Consider the following 22405-nt stretch of genomic DNA (forward strand, 5'->3'; position numbering starts at 1 on the left):
ATCAATGTTGAGTGTTTCGGCGGGCTACGCTCTCTTCAAACATTCAGCAGGGCCACCCTGGGAGAGTCTACGCCTTATGTTCATGGAACTTGACCCACAGAAGTCCAGACCTCTCCAGCAAGGGTTCCAGCACAGTGCGTGCCCAGAGTATATTGATCCAGCACAGTGCATGCCCAGAGTATATTGAGGAATGTGCCTCTCTTCCCACACCCTCCTTACATATACTTCTGAGGACACTCACCCCATCTTCAACATTGCAGTTCAAGTCTACTATGACCAGTGAAGGATGCATAGTTGTATTAGACAGAGCCCTGCTCTATCTGCAACTTCTCGGGGGCATCGCATGGATTCCTCCCATTCCTCCTCCTCCATTTCCCCAAGGGCTGTCTCCCAATCTACTTTCAACCTTGTCATTGGTTCGGGAAAATTGGTTTCAATTTTCCTATAAGTTATTGAGATGAGCTTTTTTAATAGGGGTTTAGAAAGTAGAGGGTCTTCTAATGGTGAGGTCTTCGCTATTGTTGTTCCCTTTCTGACCTCAGATGGCAAGGCTTGTCCAATATGCAAGTATCTATCTGTGCATCTGAGTCTGGCAGCCCCTATGCTGCCGGGGGAGATTCGAAGGAAATCGGGGCATCGTCTTGCCATAGGTCTCCCAGTGCAATAATTCCTAGTCTGCTAAGGAACGTCAAAGCCCTGGAGTTTCCTTTATGGTTGAGCTTCATGAGCACAGGAGCCCGTCGCTCGTCATCTCCATCCGGTAGAAGAGAGAGCGACAGAAAGGGACTACTGTACAAGCTTTACCCTTCCTCATTGTACTTGCACTGTGTGTATATGGAACTCAATAAAATCTGCACAATTCCCCACCTCTGTCATTCTCTCCTCTGTTGCTTATTCATTTGTTAAATAAATAATTGTGCTTGGGCTCTCTATTGGGAAGACTCCTTGGAATATTGGTAGCCCCAAATTTGCTGACATTCTGCCATCTTGTCTAAACGGGTACCACACACTACACAATTTGAGGTTTTAAATCCACATTCTTCCCTGTTCCTTGGAGACAAGTCTGTACTACTTAGAATACCTTATATGGACCACGGCAATGGGTTACCAGTGGATGTTTCTATTTAAAAAAAAAGAACATGAAAGTCGGTTCTTTAACATAAACCATTTCCTTCTCATAGGCAAGCACAACATGACTTTTATTTGTGGTCCAGAAGCTAGTTACATAAACTTTGATGCTGGGGTGTCCTATGTTTAAAGGGGGTCCATCTGTCAGTTGTGTGCGGTTCTATGTGATTATTCGGAGGAAGAAATTAGTAAGAAACACTCACATTCTGTGAATGGTAATGAACATGAAAAAGAGCTTCATCGCATTGAGTGCCCCAAATTACCAATAGGTATTCCAGCACTACACATGTCATTTACTTACACCTCTCCTAAGGTGCATACAAAGGCTTTACTCATAGGCTGTTGTGGGCCACCTCCAACATTTGAAAACAACAAAACACAACCCACTATATTTTGAGGTGCATTTATCACATGCAATATACATGCTAACTGTTAACAGGATAGTCATAATTCCCATCAAATCAACATTTCAAGATAACAGTATTTATTTACATGTTCTGCGTCTAACACTAACCTACCTCGAATATGGAAATGTCCTGATGGCCTCCATCAATGAAGAGCTTTTCACCAGATTCCAAGTCTTGCAAAACACTGCCGCTAGACTGGTGCTAAATCTTCCATTATGGTCCCCGACGGCTCCCAGTCTGAAAACTCTTCGCTGCCTCCCCATCAGGAAACAAATCAGTTTCAGGATCATCAGACTGGTACATAAGACAATGTATGGAAATGGGCTGAGTTACCTTGCCAAAAAACTCAACTGGTACTTACCTAATAGGACTCTCAGGTCAGGAACTAAACATCTTCTCACTCCTCTCAGGATTTGCACCACCAGGAACGGCGGTAGATCCTTTTCTCATCTAGCTCCTGTCTTTTGGAATGAACCTCCATTGCAGCTCCATATGGTCACGGATCACAAACTGTTTCGTAGGAAGCTAAAAACCTGGCTCTTTTGACCTCCTTCCTCCCTCGTCTATCTTTGCCTTCACCGGTGTTTGCTAGCGCTTTGAGACCGCCGGGTGACATGTGCGCTCAATAAAATCTTATGACGTATGACTTACCATTAAACCACATATAATAATTTTCCTGTGAGGCGTAACTGCCTAACTAGTTCATCCCAAATGCATACATTGAAACATTCCATGGTAAGCGTGAGTGCCCATATTGCCTTCCAATGTCCATGCTCTGGGCTACGGTCCTGGGTAACCATGTCTTGGTTCATTGACCCGGACAAAGATCCTCCTACCACGTAGACATAACTAGCAAGAGACATTTTGTCAAAGGCATGCTTCACATGCCTTGCGGCCAAAAATGACGCAAGTCATTCTTGGTCCACAATGGGGCAGACAGTTTTTTTGCACGGCCTTCATCAAGACATTTAGGGAAATGTAATGTTCTCGAAGACACCATTTAGTAATAGTACCATACCAATCAAAGCCTCGTCGTAAGACTTAAAATGGGAAATACCTAAAGCTGATATAGAAAGACCTAACTCATTAATATTAACCAGGGGGTTGAGTTGCAACTCCACTAGGAATCACTATTTTTAAAATAATTCTTTAGCACATTATGAATTGCAATTTAAACGCGATTCGGTAAGAATCACAATTTGGAAATTGCAATTCCTAACGCTAGTATATCTGGCCATATGTGCTTACCATAAAGTGCAATAATGGCGTATTCTCCCACTCTCTCAGGTCGAGGAGGCAGCCGCAGGTGGTGCGGAGATTCAAGGTACGCGCTTTTACAGACCGCCAACCATGAGGCTGTCAGAAGAAGATAACACCAAGGGCTACTGAATGGAGTTGACTTTGGGACCAGCCCATTAAGTAGCACCAGGCATTAAGTATGGTAGGGGGGATTTGTAAGTGGGTATCCTTAACACTGGATTCATGAGATTCCATCTGTGAGTGTGTGACAGATGAATAATCCGCGTGAGTTTCTAAGTATTTGTGAGGTGTGCATCCACAACGGTGCCTATGCAAGTGTGCATCTGTGAATAAGTGCATCTGGCAGTGCATCTGAGTGCACACTTATCAGTGTGCATCTGTGAAGTTGAATATATGTGTCTTCATCTGCATAGGTGCATCTGTGAGTGCATGTGTGAGAATGCACACCGACTTAGCACACACAAGTGTGCACTAATAAGCATGACGTTTTGAAAGTATATCTTTCTGTGTATGTGAGGCTGGTTTATAAAAGTGAACGTCATTGAGAGCGCATATGTGAGACGCCTTTGGTGGGTGTAAGAGCATGACATCCGACATTTGTGATTGTGACAGTGTGTGCATTTGTGAGGTGAGAGTTTGAGTGAGTGACTGCTCTGCACAAAACATTTCACTATTTATTTTCAGGTACTTAATAGAGAAAGATTCAGCTGTTCTGCCAGCCTCATGTAATAATAACAAAAAGGATTAATGTATACAAAATATTTAAATGATTTACATACATAGACGGTCTTTGGGTCAACCCTCTTCATTCATTGGTCTGTTCAAGTGTCAGTCACATGTTGTTTCTGCTAGAGGTGGGCGAGCATCAAATTAACAGCAAGAGCTGAGCCGGAGCCAAGGGTTTGACATGGTTCTAAGAGTCCACACACGTAACATATGGAAGCTTTCACAATAATAGGACACATTGTATCGCTGCGCAGAGAGGTACTTATTAAAAGTGATTGTTTTAAACAGAAACTGAGACACATTCCTGCCCCGACGTGATGACAACGCCATTTACTAAGAGGCAAGTCAGCTGTCATAAGCTTCCGAGATTCTAACTGAGCACCACTGTAGTTTATTAAAGGAAATACTATAATTATTTCAACAACTCCTATTCTGAGCTCACAAATTTGAAGATGTTTTCTTGGTTCACTTAGTACAAATCTGCCACTGAATGGGAATGTGTCTCTCCTTTTTACCTCACTTATTAATGCTTTGCTTTTAGCTCTTTGTGCATGAGAGTAGGGACAGGGAGGAGGGTAGAGAGATGGAGGAAAGCAGAAGCCTCATGAAAGCGCAGCTCATGTTAGGCTCGAGGATCCAGGAAGGTCCCTCATCTTTGGTTTCTGCCCAAAGCAGCACCCAGCATGGGTAAATGATGCATCCCACTTGAGCCTTTTGCTCCCATGCACTATGAGTGACAGCATTTTCCTGATCACATGTGCACATCCCTCTAAAAAGAATGTGCCCCTAGGTGCCAGGCTGGTGAGCTAATACTTTACCACTGCTTTTTATTTTTTTCCTACCTTCCTGTATCTTATCATTTAGATTTTTTTTGTGTCATTCTTGTTCATTCAAACTGTCTTCAGGCTATAGTAATATAAACTCAATAGTATCTTTTCACTCCACCAACATGGGTCATATTTTACTGTGATGTGATGCATTAGAACCAAAAAGGGCTCCAATACCTGCTCTAAGAACACCTGCCTGGTAGGAGTACATGCTGGTACTGTTCTGTAAGTATCTAGCTTATTTCAGGCATATATGGCTGCCACATTTAGGGAGGGATGTTTTATTTTTTTCTTCTTTTATTTTTGTGGCATATGCACGTCACAAAAAATAAAGAAATAAAAACATTGCATCAGTCTACCTTGAGCAAACCTACTGGCTTTGCCAATTATTGACTTACCCTGGTATTTTTTTAAGCACTCAGCATGGATTAGTTTCTTTGGTAAAATAAATGTGACTTACTTCAAATTCCTTTTAAACACGTCTTGCACATGGTTTTATCTCGGTTTTCGCCCTGATGCGAAACTCCGTCTATGATCAGGCTTATAGTAAAATCTGGTCCATTCCGTGTCACACCAGCACCCAAAAAATGGTGCAAACGGATTTGACTGGGTTTCACACCAATGCACAGTTTCTGTGACACAGACCAGATTTTTCGAGGATACATTAATGTTGTAAATGGCACCAGAGGCATCAGAGGCTGATGCAAACATGCACATGACCTGACAGTGTCTGCCCAGAGGGAGTGGGGATAATAGGAGACCGGAAGTCACCAGGGGCCGGAAAGTGCTGTTTTCAGCATATGCCTGTGTATGTCTGTGCTTCACTGCGCCAGCAAAGGTGAGAAGAAAATGGCAGCTGACGTCCAAGCTGCAAAGGCACATTTCAGCGATTTACAAAGGTCAGATGCCTGAACAACGCCACGTTTATCATTTCATAAGCGACGGGAGAGAGGGGACGTAGTCAGCTGTGAATTAAGGATAATATTTTACGAAGCACGTGCACAACTGTTTGTTGCCGGGGCAACTTAATCGAGAATTAATTTAGAAAACAAACCTTACAGGCCAGAATCTAATTTATAGGCAGAAATCTACTACAGAATGCAAATGAAATAATGAACGCTGAGCTGTTTGTTTTGTTTATTAACCAGCTTCCCCCAAAGGCCTCTGCATGCCCAAGATTAGAGCAGGAACAGCTTTATGACGGTCTGTGTCAGCTGGCAGCCCAACACTAGCATTGCCTATTATGTTATGCAGATTTGTAGAGCGACCTATCACCTGGGAATTTATCTAGGGCTGAGCAGGTGCCAGAATAGCCAAGCCTAGGGCCAAGTGGGACTCCTCAAAAAGCCAATTTTTCAGCATCTTGTGGAATTCAAGCAGTGAGGAGGAGGCTCTTATGTGCCGCAGGCCGTTCCATACTTAACGAGTGATTTAGGAGAAGGCTTGACTGCCAGATCTGGTTTTGCGTATGCCTGGGATGTGTGCAAAAGAGTCCAAATGAGTGGATGAGTCTGGAATGTTTGTGGAAGCAGATGTAATTGTTGAGGTAAGCTGGGCCATTGAATGTAGTGCCTTGAAAGTGTGGGTGAGGAGTTTGAATTGTGCTCGTTTGTCTATAGGGAACCAGTGAAACTCCTGTAGGTGTGGTGTGATGTGAGTGTGGCGTGGGAGGTTGAGAGCGATTCTGGCTGCAGAGCTCTGAGTGGTCTTCAACCTTCTGGTGAGTTTTTTTGTTGATCCCAGCATAGAGTGTGTTCCTGCAGTCCAGCTTGCTTGTAACAAGCGCATGTTTAATGGTTTTCTGGGAGCAGATTGGGAGCCATTTAAAAATCTTCCTTAGCATCTTCAGGGTATAGAAGCATGAGGCGTTTACTTGGGCAGTCATGTAGAGTTTGCTGTCGATGACAATGCCAACGTTCTTGGTGTGGGTGCCAGTCCTAGCTCTGACGTCCCCCAGAAGAAGTCCCAAGGTGAGGTGTTCTTCCTGATGACCATGATATCTGTCTTGTCAGTGTTCAGGTACAGACAGTTGGCCTTCATCCTGTGGGTGATTTAGGTTATGCAGGCAATCAACTTGATCCGGGTACTAGGCATTTTGTCCATGAGAAAGAGAATGAGTTATGTGTCATGTGCGTAGGAGAGGACTTTGATGTTGTGAGAGCAGATGATGCTGGCTAGAGTGATCAGGTATGCGTTAAGAGTGTTGGGATCAGGCTGGAACCTCATGGAACTTTGCAGATGAGTTTGTGGCGGTCCGAGGTGTACAGTGCTAGGCTGTCTGACTTGGTCCTTCCAGTCAGGGAGGAGCAGATCCATTGAAGTGCGTATCTTTGTATTCCAATGTCATGTAGGCGTTGGATGAGGATGTGCTTGTAGACCATGTCAAATGCCACAGAAAGGTCCAGGAACATGATGGGTGCTGTGTCTCCCCTATCTATAGTCATGCAGATGTCATCCGTAGCGGCAATGAGGGCAGTTTCTATGCTGTGATTGGTCTGAAACCAGACTGAGTGGTGTCAAGAAGTTGGTGGTCATTGAGATTTTCAGCGAAGCGAGGCGCCTGCTGATGATTTTCTCTAAAACCTTGTTGGTAGCAGGGAGATTGATCTGTGCTTGGCAAGGGATAAAGGATCAGTGCACAGTTTCTTCAGCATTGGGAGGAAAGTTGCATGTTTCCAAGCATCTGTTTAGGTCACGGTGGAGGAGGAGCCATTCAGAATGGGTGTGAGCATGGTGCTGAGGGTTTGCTGTCCTCTGGAGTTGGCATGGAGCAGGGGTTGATGAGCCTCGCCTGGATGGCCTTCATTCTGTTGTCGGTTTGTGCTGGGGTGATGACAGGTCATCTGGTTAGCACTGGTTCTTTGGATGAATCAGGAGTTGTTTGGCAAGGTTTGTCGGGTCCAGTTATGGGTTGAAGTTGCTGTAAATGGTAGTGGCTTTGTTGCTGAAGAACTGAGAGAGATTGATGCAGAGGGGAATCTCTTCTGTGCCTTACCTGGATCACGCAACAGCGGAATCTGCCTCGTCGACTTTGCCGGCCACTACGCCACGCCTCGCGGCCCCCGCTTCGCGGACGCCGCTCGTGGCTGCAGAACCCTGCTGGGGACTTTATCCTTGGGACCTGCCTGGCCGTCCGAGGCCCTGTGAACTGTGTCCTGACCATCTTTTCCCTGCACACGGACAGAGGCGGGACTGCGAGGACCAGCGTGCACAGCGGCGCTGATCGGCCGCAGCTGGTCCTCTTCCCGCCCCCTCCAGCAGATAAGAGCGTGCTGTAAGTGTGTCCCGTGGGAATCTCTTCTGTGCCTTACCTGGATCACGCAACAGCGGAATCTGCCTCGTCGACTTTGCCGGCCACTACGCCACGCCGCACGGCCCCCGCTTCGCGGACGCCGCTCGTGGCTGCAGAACCCTGCTGGGGACTTTATCCTTGGGACCCGCCTGGCCGTCCGAGGCCCTGTGAACTGTGTCCTGACCATCTTTTCCCTGCACACGGACAGAGGCGGGACTGCGAGGACCAGCGTGCACAGCGGCGCTGATCGGCCGCAGCTGGTCCTCTTCCCGCCCCCTCCAGCAGATAAGAGCGTGCTGTAAGTGTGTCCCATGGGAATCTCTTCTGTGCCTTACCTGGATCACGCAACAGCGGAATCTGCCTCGTCAACTTTGCCGGCCACTATGCCACGCCTCGCGGCCCCCGCTTTGCGGACGCCGCTCGTGGCTGCAGAACCCTGCTGGGGACTTTATCCTTGGGACCCGCCTGGCCGTCCGAGGCCCTGTGAACTGTGTCCTGACCATCTTTTCCCTGCACACGGACAGAGGCGGGACTGCAAGGACCAGCGTGCACAGCGGCGCTGATCGGCCGCAGCTGGTCCTCTTCCCGCCCCCTCCTGCGGGACAGAGCTCGGGGCTAAGACCGGGCAAAGAGCAGGCCGTTTGAGGCCGTTCGAGGTCGGTAGAGACCGGGCCGGGCCCCCCTCTTGTAAATTTTTTCTTCAAAAACCGGAACAATGTGCACAAGAGAAACCAGGAGCAAATCATCCCTGGCTGCGGCTGGAGCCAATAAAGGTACTATTGACAACTATTTCGTCAAAGCCGGATCACTTTTGATCGAGGAAATAGAAGTCTTAGAACGACGAATCTCCCAAGAAATAGACTGGGTGAGGAGATCTTCATTGGGGCCAATGGCCCAAGCGAGAACCCCGGATGGGAGGTCAGTACCTACAATCAGTGCATCAAGGGAAGTGGGAGGAATTCAGTCACCTAGTGTCCTAACTACTGATCCAGACTTTACAATCGAGGCCCCCTGTGACCTAGAGGACATGAGCTTAATGGCCCTCCCAAATGCTCACATACCCCAACTTGCACCAGGAATCCTGCCTATGATACCCAATCCAAACATAGTGTTGGTAAACGACGAAGAGACTAGCTCTGATAGAGCCAGGGGGGTCAGGGAAGGTGCAATCCATAAAAAGAAGAAAGGGGGACAAAACAAAGAAGGTAGTAGGTCAAAAACACCAAAATCCAAACCGTCGAGGGGAAACGGTTCGAAAGGAGACATCACAGGCACTAACTCGGATAAGCCTAGTATTACAACTTCACCTTTGGTTCACAGTCATACGGCCTTCACAGCCGCCTCAAACATTACCTTAGTCGACAGCTCCAATGATGACATCTCACTGGCCGATATGGGTACACTGTTTAGGTCCCTTCTGAGCCCCCTCAAAGCCCGCCTGATCAAGATCGAAGCTAGGTTGGCTAATATCGAAAAATCTACAGTGCAACTAGCTGATTCGATGAAACTCGAATTTAAAGGAGCTAAAGGAGCCAAAGGGGGCCCAGATCCTAAACCCAAGAATGGAAGTGAACCTACTTCAATCTTACAGAAAAAGGGCTTAGCCACTGACACGCAAAAGTCGCAATTCAATCATCCCAAGACACCGCAAGCCCAGGATAACCCCAACACAAATAGCGCCATATCAAAAACCCAGCAGCCATCGATACTAGTTTCATCTACCAATCCCCCACCTAAAGAATCTGCTACAATCCCCACAGTCACAAAGAGTGAAACTACACTTTTAGGGGGAAAACAAAACACTCTCCGCAAACCTAAACCTGTCAATCTCCCTCCGAAGGCCTCCCCCTATACCATGATCCTAACAGGGGTCCCTGAATTAAAATCTACGGTAATTGAATCTACTTCTTCCCTCACAAACAAAGTTATTAGCTGGTTATCCATACACAGACCACTCCCGCGTGGAACAACCAGCGACATTACCATGGTCAGGAGGGCTCCCTGGGTGGGATACTCCAGAAAATCAATTAGAGGAGACTGCGTCCTGGTCACTTTCAGTGAGCCGGGCACAGCAGCTTACATCTGTGCTTGGGCTTCGGACGACCAAGGCAGTAACATTCAAGCCCTCCCGCTCTCATTCTTTTATCCCTCAAGTTTATATAATTTGGAGGATCAGAGATGGGGGTATCACCAAGAGTTGCTGGACGATTGGGGAAACTGCCGTAGGGAGAGAAGTGTACCATTCCATCACAGGGGAAGACCTTTTGACAATTTCTCACAGTACGGGGAGGAGGTGGGCTGGGAGACCAACAGCAGAAGAAGGGGCGGAGGGGGGGGGGGAATCATGAAAGGAATTCAGGGACCTTATAGAATGCATTATCCAGCTCAAATTCCCACCCATAATAGATATAGCAGTCTCGAAATGGTAGATTGACGTCCTGAGAATCAGGGGAGGGATCTCTTTGCATCTAATTGGATAGGGAACAGCACATCCGTGGAACAACCACTATACATAAGGACACAGAATGAGGCATCACCAAATCAAGATCGGGAGCCTGTCCCAGTGGACATACCCGAGATTGACACCAACACAAGGCTGGCCCGGGGGCACTCGACTCCGTCCCAGATGTCCACACAGGAGACTAATGATGTCAACTCCACTGTCACAGGGCTAACTATTCCCAAGTCACATCCCATGACCCTGATTTCATGGAATGTTGCTGGATTGGCCAGTAAAATCGACTGTCCGGAATGGGCCTCCTTTATCAATTCAAAAAGTATTTTACTCTTTCAGGAGACATGGGCCCGAGAAGAACTTACATTCCAGGGATACGCGGCATTCTCGAAACCCGCTAAGTGGGGGGGGCGAGGCAGGCCATCTGGAGGACTGGCAATTTGGGTTGCCTCAGACCTAGGCTGTCAGGCAAGCTGTCTGAAGACAGATTCTGATGATATTCTAGCCGTCCTATTAGAGTGGCCAAATTCCATGAAATTGGCCGTAGTAAATGTATATTCAAGACCGGTACCCACGTCAAAAGAATCTAAGACCATAGAGGAACTCTCTGTGTTCCTAGATGGCATCCCGTGGGAACTCCATTGCCTGGTGGGAGGTGATTTAAACTCCCACTATGAACCACTTTCAGGCCTGCGTAATGGTCCCTCTCTTGAGGAAGATTCACGTTGGCTAGTTCCAGCGACGGTGGCGCCCCCTCCCAGAGCTTGGTCTCCGCTCGCCCTGCAGATAACTGCCCTCACTCTAAACCAAGGTTTAAGGGCCTGTAATGGGCGTTGCAAATCAGACACGCCAAGTACTTGCACCTATAACAAATCTGGTAGCGAATCTAGACTTGACTATATCCTCGTCAAACTATCAATGTGGCCACAAATAGTTGACTTTAAAGTCATTGAGAGAAGGGACAGTGATCACAATGCCCTGGAACTCCATTATGCCCTAACAGGCAATGAAGAGAAACCGCTTGCTCTGAACAAAGAGAAGTCTGGCCTTCTCCTAGTAAACAACCGGAGAAAAGTTAGGTGGGAGAAACTGGTCACTAGCGGTGATAAGCTACCAAAACTATATGCAAGAATCATCCCGATTTTTGAGAGGGTCTTCCTAATAGGGACGAAAGCTGGTGACGGAGGGAATAGAGAAAAGCTGACCAAGATTCACGCAGAACTAATCAGCACCTTGGAGTTGGATCTATTTTCAAAAGGAGGGACCAATAAAGGACTCTCAACCAAGAGGACGTGGTACAATGCTACATGTAGGGACTCGAAAACCAAATTGTTACTTGCAATTAAGGGGCGCAAAGGCAGGGAGGAAATCAAAACCATGAGAAGGTCCCACAAGAAGCTCCTGGCGAATGCCAGGGCCGAGTGGGATCAACAATATTGGGAGAACCTCTCAAGATCGCTTGCCAACAAAGATTCGAATAAATTCTGGCGAATAGTGTCCAATGGGATAGAGGACCTATCCTCAGCAATAGAGCCCAATATAGCTCCCAGCTTATGGCAGAGTCACTTTCAGTCATTATATTCAATGGAGGAAGGGGCTCTGAACTCTTCATTTAATATGATAGTGCCTGGTCCAACGGGAGACCGTTTTACTGAAAAAGAAGTGAGGGAGGCTATAGTTGGGTTATCCATAGGCAAAGCCCCTGGTCTTGATGGGGTACCCAGCGACCTATTCAAGCAGGAACCAGGGATATGGGCCCCATATCTAATGATGATATTCAACGCTGTTCTGGGCGGGATGGAGGTGCCGGATACTTGGCTGGGAGCAGAGGTGGTCCCAATTTTCAAAAAGGGCTCCCCTCTGATCCCAGCCAACTATCGTCCGATCAGTCGCATTGATATATCCCAAAAGCTTTTCGGGAGACTGATCTTGGACCGGCTTCAGAACTGGATGGAGGAGACGGATATCCTGACTTCCTATCAGGCGGGATTCAGACAAGGGGTCTCGACAATAGACCAAATTTTTAGGTTAAACCTTATATACTGGAGGACAGCATCAATCGAGGGCGGCACCTTGTACACTGTTTTTGTGGACTTGCGTGCCGCCTTCGATTTGGTCTCCAGAGCAAAACTGTGGAAAGTTATGGAGGAGATGAATGTCCCTGGTGATATTTTGGCAATCCTGATGAGACTACATCACAACAACTATGCCCGCGTTAGGTGTGGCAGAGGTGGCAACTTAACCGAAAGGTTCCCCGTTCGCAGAGGAGTAAGACAGGGCTGTGTGCTTGCACCGACCCTGTTTTGCCTCTTTGTGAACGGGGTAATTGCCCACCTGACCAGGATTCCCAACACTGACGCCCCAAAACTGACTGGCAGCAGGGTGCCGGCAATTATGTTTGCCGATGACACCCTGCTGCTGTCCAAATCCCCTATGGGCATTCAAAGAATCTTGGATGGGTTTATGGAGTTCTGTGTGGAGAGGGGACTCGAAATAAACCCACAGAAAACAAAATACATGATTCTCAATCCCAAGCCCCTCAACCGCCCACCGCCCAAGCTGGGAACTGTTCAACTGGATCGGGTGCACACAATTGAATACTTGGGGATCACCCTCAATGAAAATTTAACATGGTCGGCTCACCAGTCAAAAGTAAACATCAAACTGGCACAGTTGGTGGGTGGTACTATGAGACTAGTGAACAAATCACCCTACCGGCCCCTCACCCCTATTATTTACATTTACAAGGCACAGGCTCGGGGGGAGTTACATACGGGGGCGAGTTGTGGGGTCATATACCATCATCCAAATTATTAACCATTGAGAATAAATTCCTGAGACAGATTGTTGCTCTCCCACAGAGTACCCCATTACTTCCTCTTAGGTTGGATATGGGCCTCTGGCCCATAACGGAGGAGCTGGGGCTTAAACCCCTAGCATTCTGGCGGCGCCTATGGAGCAGTCCAGACCTTTCAACCTATAGAACTGAGTTGCAGGAATTTTTACAATTGCCCAACGTCACAAGAATACCCTGACTGAACTATATCAAGAAAACTTTTGAGGCAATTGGACTTCCTGAACTCTGGCTGGACCCAGCAAATATTAGTTTTAAGATCCCCAAAAAAGTGCTCTCGAGAGCCTATTACGACTGCATGCTCTCCAGAGCTGTTGAAGGAATACGGGATGGATCATTATCCAACCAGTTTATAAAAATTAAAGATTCTTATCAACTAGAAAGCGTCCTAGATGCCATGACCCCGGCATTAACCAGGAAACTATTTCTCCAATGGCGATATGGAACTCTTCCCTTAGCGTCATTCACAGCATCATGGTCTTCCCACTCCTCCACAGAAATTTGCCCGGCATGTGCCCACCCAAAGGAGAACGATGTCCATGTGGTCTTCTTCTGCCCGGCCTATGGGAGGAGCAGGAAATACTGGTTAGTTCCCCTCCTCAGAAACTTGGTGTTCAGAACTTTTCTACCTGCTTATAGAGTCTTAAAGTCAGATCTAGCTCCTACTACAGTTTTTGCACTATCCAAATTTCTAACCTCAATGTGGTACGTCCGAACTCGCTGCTTAAAGAGACTTGGAGACTCAGGACAGATTTGAACATTTGTACACCTTTTTAAAAAAAGATTTGGATTACTCATGTTGTTTAATACGTTTTTAAATCTTTTTATAAATGTGATATAATGTATATCTTTTATGATCATGTGTGATCGAAATAAAGATTTTTCGAATCGAATTGATGCAGAGGTTCTGGGAGGGGGTGATCAAGCTGAAGGTGGATGCTGGTGAGGTGAAATCCTTCACAATGGCAAAGATTTCTTTCCATCAATGCGGTCCGCCAGAGTGGTGCGTTTTGTGGTCTGGATCATTTGGTGGTAGCGTCTCAGGATGGATTTGAACATGTTTCTGTCTGTATTGTTCTGGCTCATTCTCCATTTACACTCCAGTTGTTTGTAGTGGTGCTTCATCAATCTGTGTTCCTCTGTTTACCAACTGCCCTGGTATCTAGATCTTGTTGCATTGCTGTGTTTGAGATGGGCAGGTAGTCAGAACAGGAGGTGATCCAAATGTTGAAAATATTGATGGCTTTGGGGAGGCTATTGCTGTGTTTGAGTCGGTGAATGTTGAGAGAAATGTTCCAGTCAATGTCGGTGATGCTGTTCTAGTTTCAGAGGGCTGGGCTGGTGGTGGCATTGGACCAGGACAGGATGCTGAACTTGACAAGGGTATGGTCTGTCCGGGAAACTGGTATGGGCTCGTCAACTCAGATATTGTTGAAGATGATAAAAATAGGGTCCAGGAGGTGTCCAGGGGTGTGAGTTGGTCCCTCTACTTGTTGAGTGATGCCCAAGCTTCTAGGTTCTTTAATTAGTGTTCTTGAGATGGGGCATGTAACTGCAGAAACATGAGCATCCCTCTGCATAGCAGGAAGGGTTTTACTAAGCATGCTTTATTCTTTGTGAAGAGACATTTTTCTCACATGCACGCCATGAAAGCACATCATACACTCTAGTAACTTGGATTTTAAGTGTTACTCTATATAAATTTAATGTTCGTTTTGTATTGACCTCTGAATAATTGGTACACTTTGCTTTCCCATATTTTGAACCCATGACCACCATGTCTACTGCCACAGGAGCTGTAGGAACAAAAAGAGTTGACATAGTTTGACAAGAAACAACATGAAGTGAAGTAGACAGATCACCATGCCAGGTTTTGGACCGTCTGAGCTTCTAACAAAATGGGGCTTACTGCTGAAACACTTCTCAAACAGGTGGCTTTTGGGGAACAATGAGAAAGGCCCACATGAGGAATACATTTTGCAATGCCCCATAAATTCTTAATTAGCTTGAGCCCAGAAACACTGTCATTGTCACTTTATCTTAATGTGGCTCAGTTCTAGTGTCTGTAAAACTGGAAATTCCTAAAAACAGACAGAGCACAAATATTACATGCTGTTTGTGGGAAGTTTCACTGTTACTTTCTTCCTAAACACTTTCTTCATCTACTTTACTGATTCCCAACCCCTCTACATATCACAGCTCTGCCTAAATGTACAGATGACACCCCATCTGGATTCTGGCGAGGGGTACCTTTTGAACATCAATGTGTCTAGATGCATAATTTTTAGATGGTACACCAGTTCTGCAGCTTTTGCAGTTCCAATGATGTACAATACTAACAGCACACCTGATATGCTGCCGGAGAGCCGCAATCCTCATTCTTGAAATAGAGGCTTCACTGGGATCCTTTGTAGTGAACAGTCCCTCAGGACATATTGATCCCATTTTCCATATATAATGATGTGAGAGGAATCCTCACCAAGGGCTCTTCAATAACTGGCCAAACAGGCCATTTGTTCATATTAATAGTTTGTCAGAAGTGAATTAAAACTTAAAATGCCAAGTACAGACAAACAAGCCAAGACCAGAGCCTTCACTGCAGTAACTATGATATATTTCATAGTTCCATATTAATGATCTGATTAATGCAGAGAACACAAGCAGCTTGTATAACAAATAAGCAAAATTATTGCGCTACTCGTGTGCTAATCAACATCAGTAGATCTTTGAATAAAAGCGTATTTAACCATTACACAAGTAGAAATATAGTCTATACATTTCTTTAAATTCATGATCGACTAAAACAGGCAAGTAGAAGTATCTATGTACATCAGTGTGTCTAGCAGGAGTATTATTTTTTTACAGCTTTGTAAAAAGTATGTCTTTATTTGCTCATTAAAAAAATGTTTTGAGTGCAAAATAAGCCAAACTGGGACCCCTGAAGCCCTCTCCCCCATGAGGGTAGCAGTATCTGAGTGTTCTCTTGGGTGGCGCAGAGTTCCTGGGTTAGCCACTTCCCGGGTGGTGGACAGCACACAACAGAAGGGCCATTTCACCCATCCATCGGCTATATGTTGCAGGTCTAGAGACAAGGCATTTCCTCATTTGAATGGAGCCACAACATCATGCAAACGAAGAAACAACCGCCTATAATTTGCACTGGTGCAAAATGTGTACCTGTGTCTCGTGTGTTGGTGATGGGACTGGGCAAGCACTCTCGGGCCCCTTTGCAATGCATAAGTGCACACACTGCATCACAAATATCCATTTGTGCCGGCACACTTGTTACTTTACCAAGTTAGGCTCATGGCATCTTGTGTTAAGCTAAATTATATCTGCTGTGTGTTGTACAAAAGCTTCTTTACTCAGACAAATATGAAAAAAAGGCAAAATAGGCAACCTCTATGACAGCATAAGTGCACTACACACAACATATACATAGTAACAATACACACAACATATACATAAAGCCACATCAACCTAGTGGACTTAAAACAACCACAATATCAGAGTTTCAACTCAGTGCGAAACTAGGTTTCTGAAAAAGTGACTGGCAGTCATTAATGTTAAAAATGAGTTCCGCGCATTGTGTGCCACTAACATGCTCCCTGTCCCTCCATATGAAATCTAGACAGAACTCAGAATTCTGGGCTTTCCTCATCCAGCATCCCATCTGTGCTTTTAATGAGAATTATGTCAATGTGTACTACTCCCAACTCATGGACATATGCTTGCCTGATTTCCAACAACAACAACCTGGCCGGCAACCACACCACACGCTGCCAGCTTAAAAGGCTTTTCCGTCTGCCTGGGCAGGCGCTGACAAAATAGCTACCATGGCTAGGGTACTTCAATTGCTTTACATGGAACTGCACAGCGGCTGCGATTGTAAAAGAAGCATTGTCAAACCCAACAGGTCTTCTGCTGTGTGTATAGTGAGCATCTTAAGTGTGTTGAGCTTGAGGAGGTGTTTTATTTGTGTATGTTTCTTCCTGGTAGTTATTTGAATAAATCAGTGTTCTTACGATGTTGTGTATAATTTAAATGGATAGAGGGATGGTTATAGCAATGCCAAGAGATTTTGTAATTCTGATAAACACTTTCAGACACAGTCACGGCGCATGGGCAAGCTAAGACAAGGCTGACAACCATGTAAAGGGTAAGCTTTTGAAGCAAACAATAAACAAACAGATTAGGGGAGAGTTACGGTGTGTTCTGTCAATTTCTGTTTAGACACTAGAAGCACTAGCCTCGATATTTTGGCACTTGCTTTTGGTACACGTGCTAGCTAGCCGTGTGCATTCTGGTACCACTGGTGTATCTACCACATATCCCGCAACACGGACGTTTATTTTGCAAACTCTTCAGAAAATAGGACTTCTATGTCTCATTCACAAGGTTTGAAAAAGTAACAATTTCACAAATCCACTGCCATCCTCCACAGTTGCATTCTGAGCTCTTTGTACTCATTACCTTAAAAGCCTCCGTGCTAAACAATGCAATCTTTTCTGGTTAAGGAACAAGCCACATAATGAGGTATCCGAGTTTAAAAAAATGTGACTGCCAAAATCTGAGTTCCGATCTCTTTTTATTAAACTATAATACATGGGAGCCTGCAATCCCTGTATAAACCTGTCTCTATTTTCATTATTACAGGTGACGTCTGGCGTCCCCAGTCGCCTGTATGAATGAACTGGGCAACTGTAATAACTTGTCACAATACCGGCTGCCAGTAGCCAAGGGAAAAGGCAGGTCACAGAGAAGAATTCGGCTGCACTTGGAAAAATAAAAACCAAACCTGGTGTTTTCTCCTACTACCCTGTCTTTCTAAGCAGAAAATAGATATGTATGGAACTGTGTTTATTTATTACACGTTGAAGTAACTATAAACAGATGGAATCTTAATACCCTTTCTGAACTACAGCGTTTTTTATCGGTCTTGTATTAAACTAATTCTAATATATTTTTGTAACAAATATCTAACTGCTTTTTGGTGTGTTTAATTTTGCACTAGAGCTTCTAATCATATTCTCCATGTTTACAAACATCCTGTCTCTTTCATAAGAAAGAGTACCACATTAAATATTTCAGTCGTTTGTGGAAAGTGTGATGATGTGGCCATGTATTATAAGGAATAAAGTACTCCCAGCCAAATATTATAAGGATATTGAAAGTCACCTCAGAGTTCCATGACCATATAAAGAGGCTCACTCGGCCTTAGCCTAGTTGCTCTAAAAGGCCATGGAACTCCTCAGTGACTTGCAATATCCTTAAAATTTGAGGCAGGAGGTCCTTTATCTCATATAACAAATGCTCATGATATCGGAAATCTGGTGCAGTTTTCAACCCATTTAAAAACAATATTAAATAAATAAATTTGGAGTTTAATATGTATTTAAAGATTATCATTTGATGACAAAAGGCATACGATTTTTAAAATTATAAATAAGGCTCCATGTTTTCTGTTTTTACTGACAATACAGATAAATACAGAAAACACTTAGAAAAACATTTATTTTCCTGTCTGCATTTATTTTTAAATGTGGATAAAATTGGAAATTAAGTTGCTTTTTGAGTGATGCTAAATGCTATCACTCACGATTGCCAGGCCAACAGCAGTGTGGATTGACAGGAGAGAGGATTAAAAAAAGAAAGACGTTTTAGTAATGAGGCTTAAACAGCAGTATATAAGCCCAAGATCGATACTAAAATGTGCATGTTTTCATCTGTGTATTGATTTATCATCTATGGGCGTGCATAACACTGAAACTTGTCAGCTATTCAAGTAAAAGTGTACATTTATTGGTTAAATACATGTGGAAATATATAAATTTCAGCTTTGTTTTTTCACAAACTCCGAAATAAATGTGGCTAAATACAGATAACATTAATGAGAGATAAATACAGGACGAAATGTGAAAAAAAATACCATAAAACTGGGAGCCCTATTTAAAATTAAGTAAGAACTGCGGCCCTAATCATCCTGGTTATTTGTGCTCCCTGGATTTGAGTTTACAAAGTGTAGGCCAAGTCCACACGGCGCCCCACTGCTGCGACCGCCTGAGCAAGAAAGGCCTCGGGGCCCAGATGCCAGCAAATAGAAGACGACGTGTAACCCAGATCCGTCGAAGTGGAAAATGTTTGCCTAACAGGACCTGATATCGCCTTAAAAGCGCGCGCTCGGCCTCTGAAGCCTTAAAAATCACCTTGTGCGTCCTACTCGGATGCTACACTCGAGAGCGGTGGAAGAAGGATGTCTGGGGCCCCTCGGGTCTCCTGCAGGATTTTATGAGACAGCCAAGAGTGAAGGTAAAAGATTTCATAAATAATAAAAGACAGGCCTATCAGAACTGTGACAGTGACGGGCTGCGTGGAAGACAGGAGATTTAGAGCAGGGTGAGCCAGATTTTTATTATTTACACTTCAATCAAACATGGCATAAAGCGCACCCCGGCTAGCGCTCTGTGGAGGCCGCGAGCAGCAGTGTTAAACAAATGGAAACATGTGCTTTGCCTGTAATATAATGAAATCTAGCCTCTCAACAGCAAATCGTTCGATAAAACCTTGTAATACATGATCTGATGCAAAATGTATGCTAATCAGTGATTTACGATGCATTGCTAATTGAAAAGGAGATTAAACTCCTCAGCGATAGTGGCACAGACGAGAGGAGATTGCATGTCAATAATTGTCATCCGATTATACGATTCCTCTTTCGTTTAAAAGAAATGCCACTCATAAATTACCCTATGGTTAGTTGAGCGTAGGCATGCAGACACGCAGAGTGACGACACTGTTATCAGCGCAGAAATAAACATGGGAGCTGGCGCCGAGGGTCGCAGTCTCCAGTAGGTAGATGACGCATGGGGTGTGTCTATAGTCGAGGGGCGGGGCCGGACTGGCCGTAGCAGGCACCGGACAATCCTCCGGTGCGCCGCACTGGTGGGGACCGGTTTTGGGCCCGTGGGGGACGATTTTGTTACATGGCCTTTTTTTGCAGCATAGCTGCATAATCGGCCCTGGCACAAAATCGCCCAAAAACCGGCCCAGGCAAAGAGCTCGGTGGCACCCGCAACCCAGGGCCAGTTTTGGTTCCCAGTCCGGCCCTGTCGAGGGGCTGCGGGGCACCATATTGGGGAGGAGGTGCATCTGCCTCATATGCAGCCCACTTCGAAAGCAGCACCCCACAGGTGAGGGACCGTTGTGAGCCCGGTGTGCTGTAAAGGAAACAGACATTGCCACCCCCAACATACAGCCATTCCTTCCAATGAAAACCAGCCAGACAACTGTACTTGTGTTAGAGAAAAGTCAGTATTCTCTGGCCGTATTTATTATACAAATGATAACAACAGAGAGAGAGAGAAATGTAGGAGTCACTCTTGTTCCCCCTATTGAATATAAAAAAACAACGAAAGAGTGAGGCCAGACAATGGACAGAGAGAGAGAGCCAACACGAGGAATCACTCTTGTTTTAAAGAACCCTCACTCACCAACCTAGTTGGTGACATGCTACATCATTGGGTCCCCACCAGAGAGGCTGAGTGCCTCTCTGGTGTGCTACAACGCCTGGTTACAGCGGAGCTGGTTTTTTGTGTGGTATGTTTGCAATTGTGAAAAAAGTGACTTTTGAAAGATGCCTCGATTTATTCCCAAAACAGTTTTAATGGTGGAAAACGAGGCAACAGTAAAAACAAGTGAGTTGGATGTATTCTATCTGGCTAAATTGACCAGACGCATCCAATTTGTCATAGTGTGCAAGAAATGTTCGACATGCTTCTGCTTCAAAGTGCCATTAGCAAAGCTTTTATCAGGACCAGCCCACCACAGCGGTATGCACACGCTAAGGCGCACCCTAACCAGTGGGGGGTATATCGAACATAGTCACGGTTTATCGGACCAAACCTTCAGGATTTCTGAAAGCCGTTAGAATCTGCAAGAATAATCAGACATGAAAACAAAAACAACAAATTGCAGAGAGGCAGAGAGTATTTCATTGTTCGTGTGTTTGAGCAAATTCAGTGTGTGTCTGCCTCATGCTGCTGTCGTTGTGCTCTCCATAATGTGGTGCATACCGCTACCAACCTTATCTGCAGTCTCTGTGTGATTGAAAAATAAACACTAACACAATGTGCCAAACAGGTGCATGCTGAGGGTGCTCTTTCACCGCATGGCAGAAAGTTAACAGTGACACGCTTATAGTCATGTACACTATTCACCGGCATTACTGGGAATTTATTGGTTAAGAGAAGAACATGACTATACTGTTAGGACGGGAGTATATTTGGGACTCACGTTCACAGTAGGGTGGCAGTTATGTAGGCAAACATTTAAAATGATAGAAAACGTTAAAAGCATGGAAAAACGACGGCTTAAGTGAACTAATAGTAGACTTCACAACATGGGTCCCTGTGGGGGGGTGCTTGACATCAAGTCAAACCTTATGAATAATGAAAGAAAGATGAGTCCGAAGCACACTAACTCAAGCGTTCATAGCAACCTCATTAAGGGACTCCATACTACTTACTTCTCTAAAGGTACGCGCCTGCCAGGCACCTGCAAATTTCACTCTGTGGACCTGAATATTAAACCGGAGTCCGTCTCGCTTGGTAATATACCGGAAGACTGTTCAGGTGATTGGGGTGTGGGCGTGTGACGTACAGCGTCACGTAGCGGTATAGCGGAAGAAAACTAGACCGCTAAGCTCACGGATTGGAGCAAGTTTGAACTGGCAAAACTTTATGCGCAGGCGCTTATGAGGAGCGTGATGTGTTGGGTCAAGTTAGCGGCAATATACGAGGGACTAAACCGCTAACTTCTCATTTGGTTAAAGAGGTACGGTTCACTTCCATTTTAATAACCCAGGAGCTGATACAGAGAACTGCGATTTTCAAAGTCTCTATTCCCGCCCCATTTCCCCTACCCACTATGTTTGCTGTTCTTCTTTTCCATTTAACAATCTAATGCATTCTGGGAGTTAGACCCTTGGAGCTTATCAATTAATTCAAATTGACTAAATGTCTGAATTACCATGGCTTCTACAAGGAATGCACAGTCCTGTCAACACCGAGCAACTACAGACAGCAATAGCAGTCTCTAAGTAGAATGGAGTAGAATGGAAGTGTACTTGCAAGTGGAGAAGACTCAGTAAACTTGCAGTACCTGGTGTCTGTATTGTAATTTAATGGACAAGGGTTGTTTTTTTCTTTTTTAGCTCTGGCATTACCACAACCTTTTAATTTTACTAAAATAATATATGCAATAAAGATACTTTTAGGGGCTTTCAGCCAGCCCTCTTTAACCACTGTCGTGTTATTGTGTCATTCACATATTTCTCCCATCCACAGCTTTGCCAGTGATTGCATTCAGCTCTTTCACACACAAAGTAGTTCCCTCCAGTGTCAGAGGCTACTAAGGCAATGTGTTTTAGCCAGTGTTTTCGTTCATTGACAAGGGCCC

The sequence above is a fragment of the Lissotriton helveticus genome, chromosome 1_1, assembly GCF_964261635.1.
Source record: "Lissotriton helveticus chromosome 1_1, aLisHel1.1, whole genome shotgun sequence".
Taxonomy (NCBI): Eukaryota; Metazoa; Chordata; class Amphibia; order Caudata; family Salamandridae; genus Lissotriton; species Lissotriton helveticus.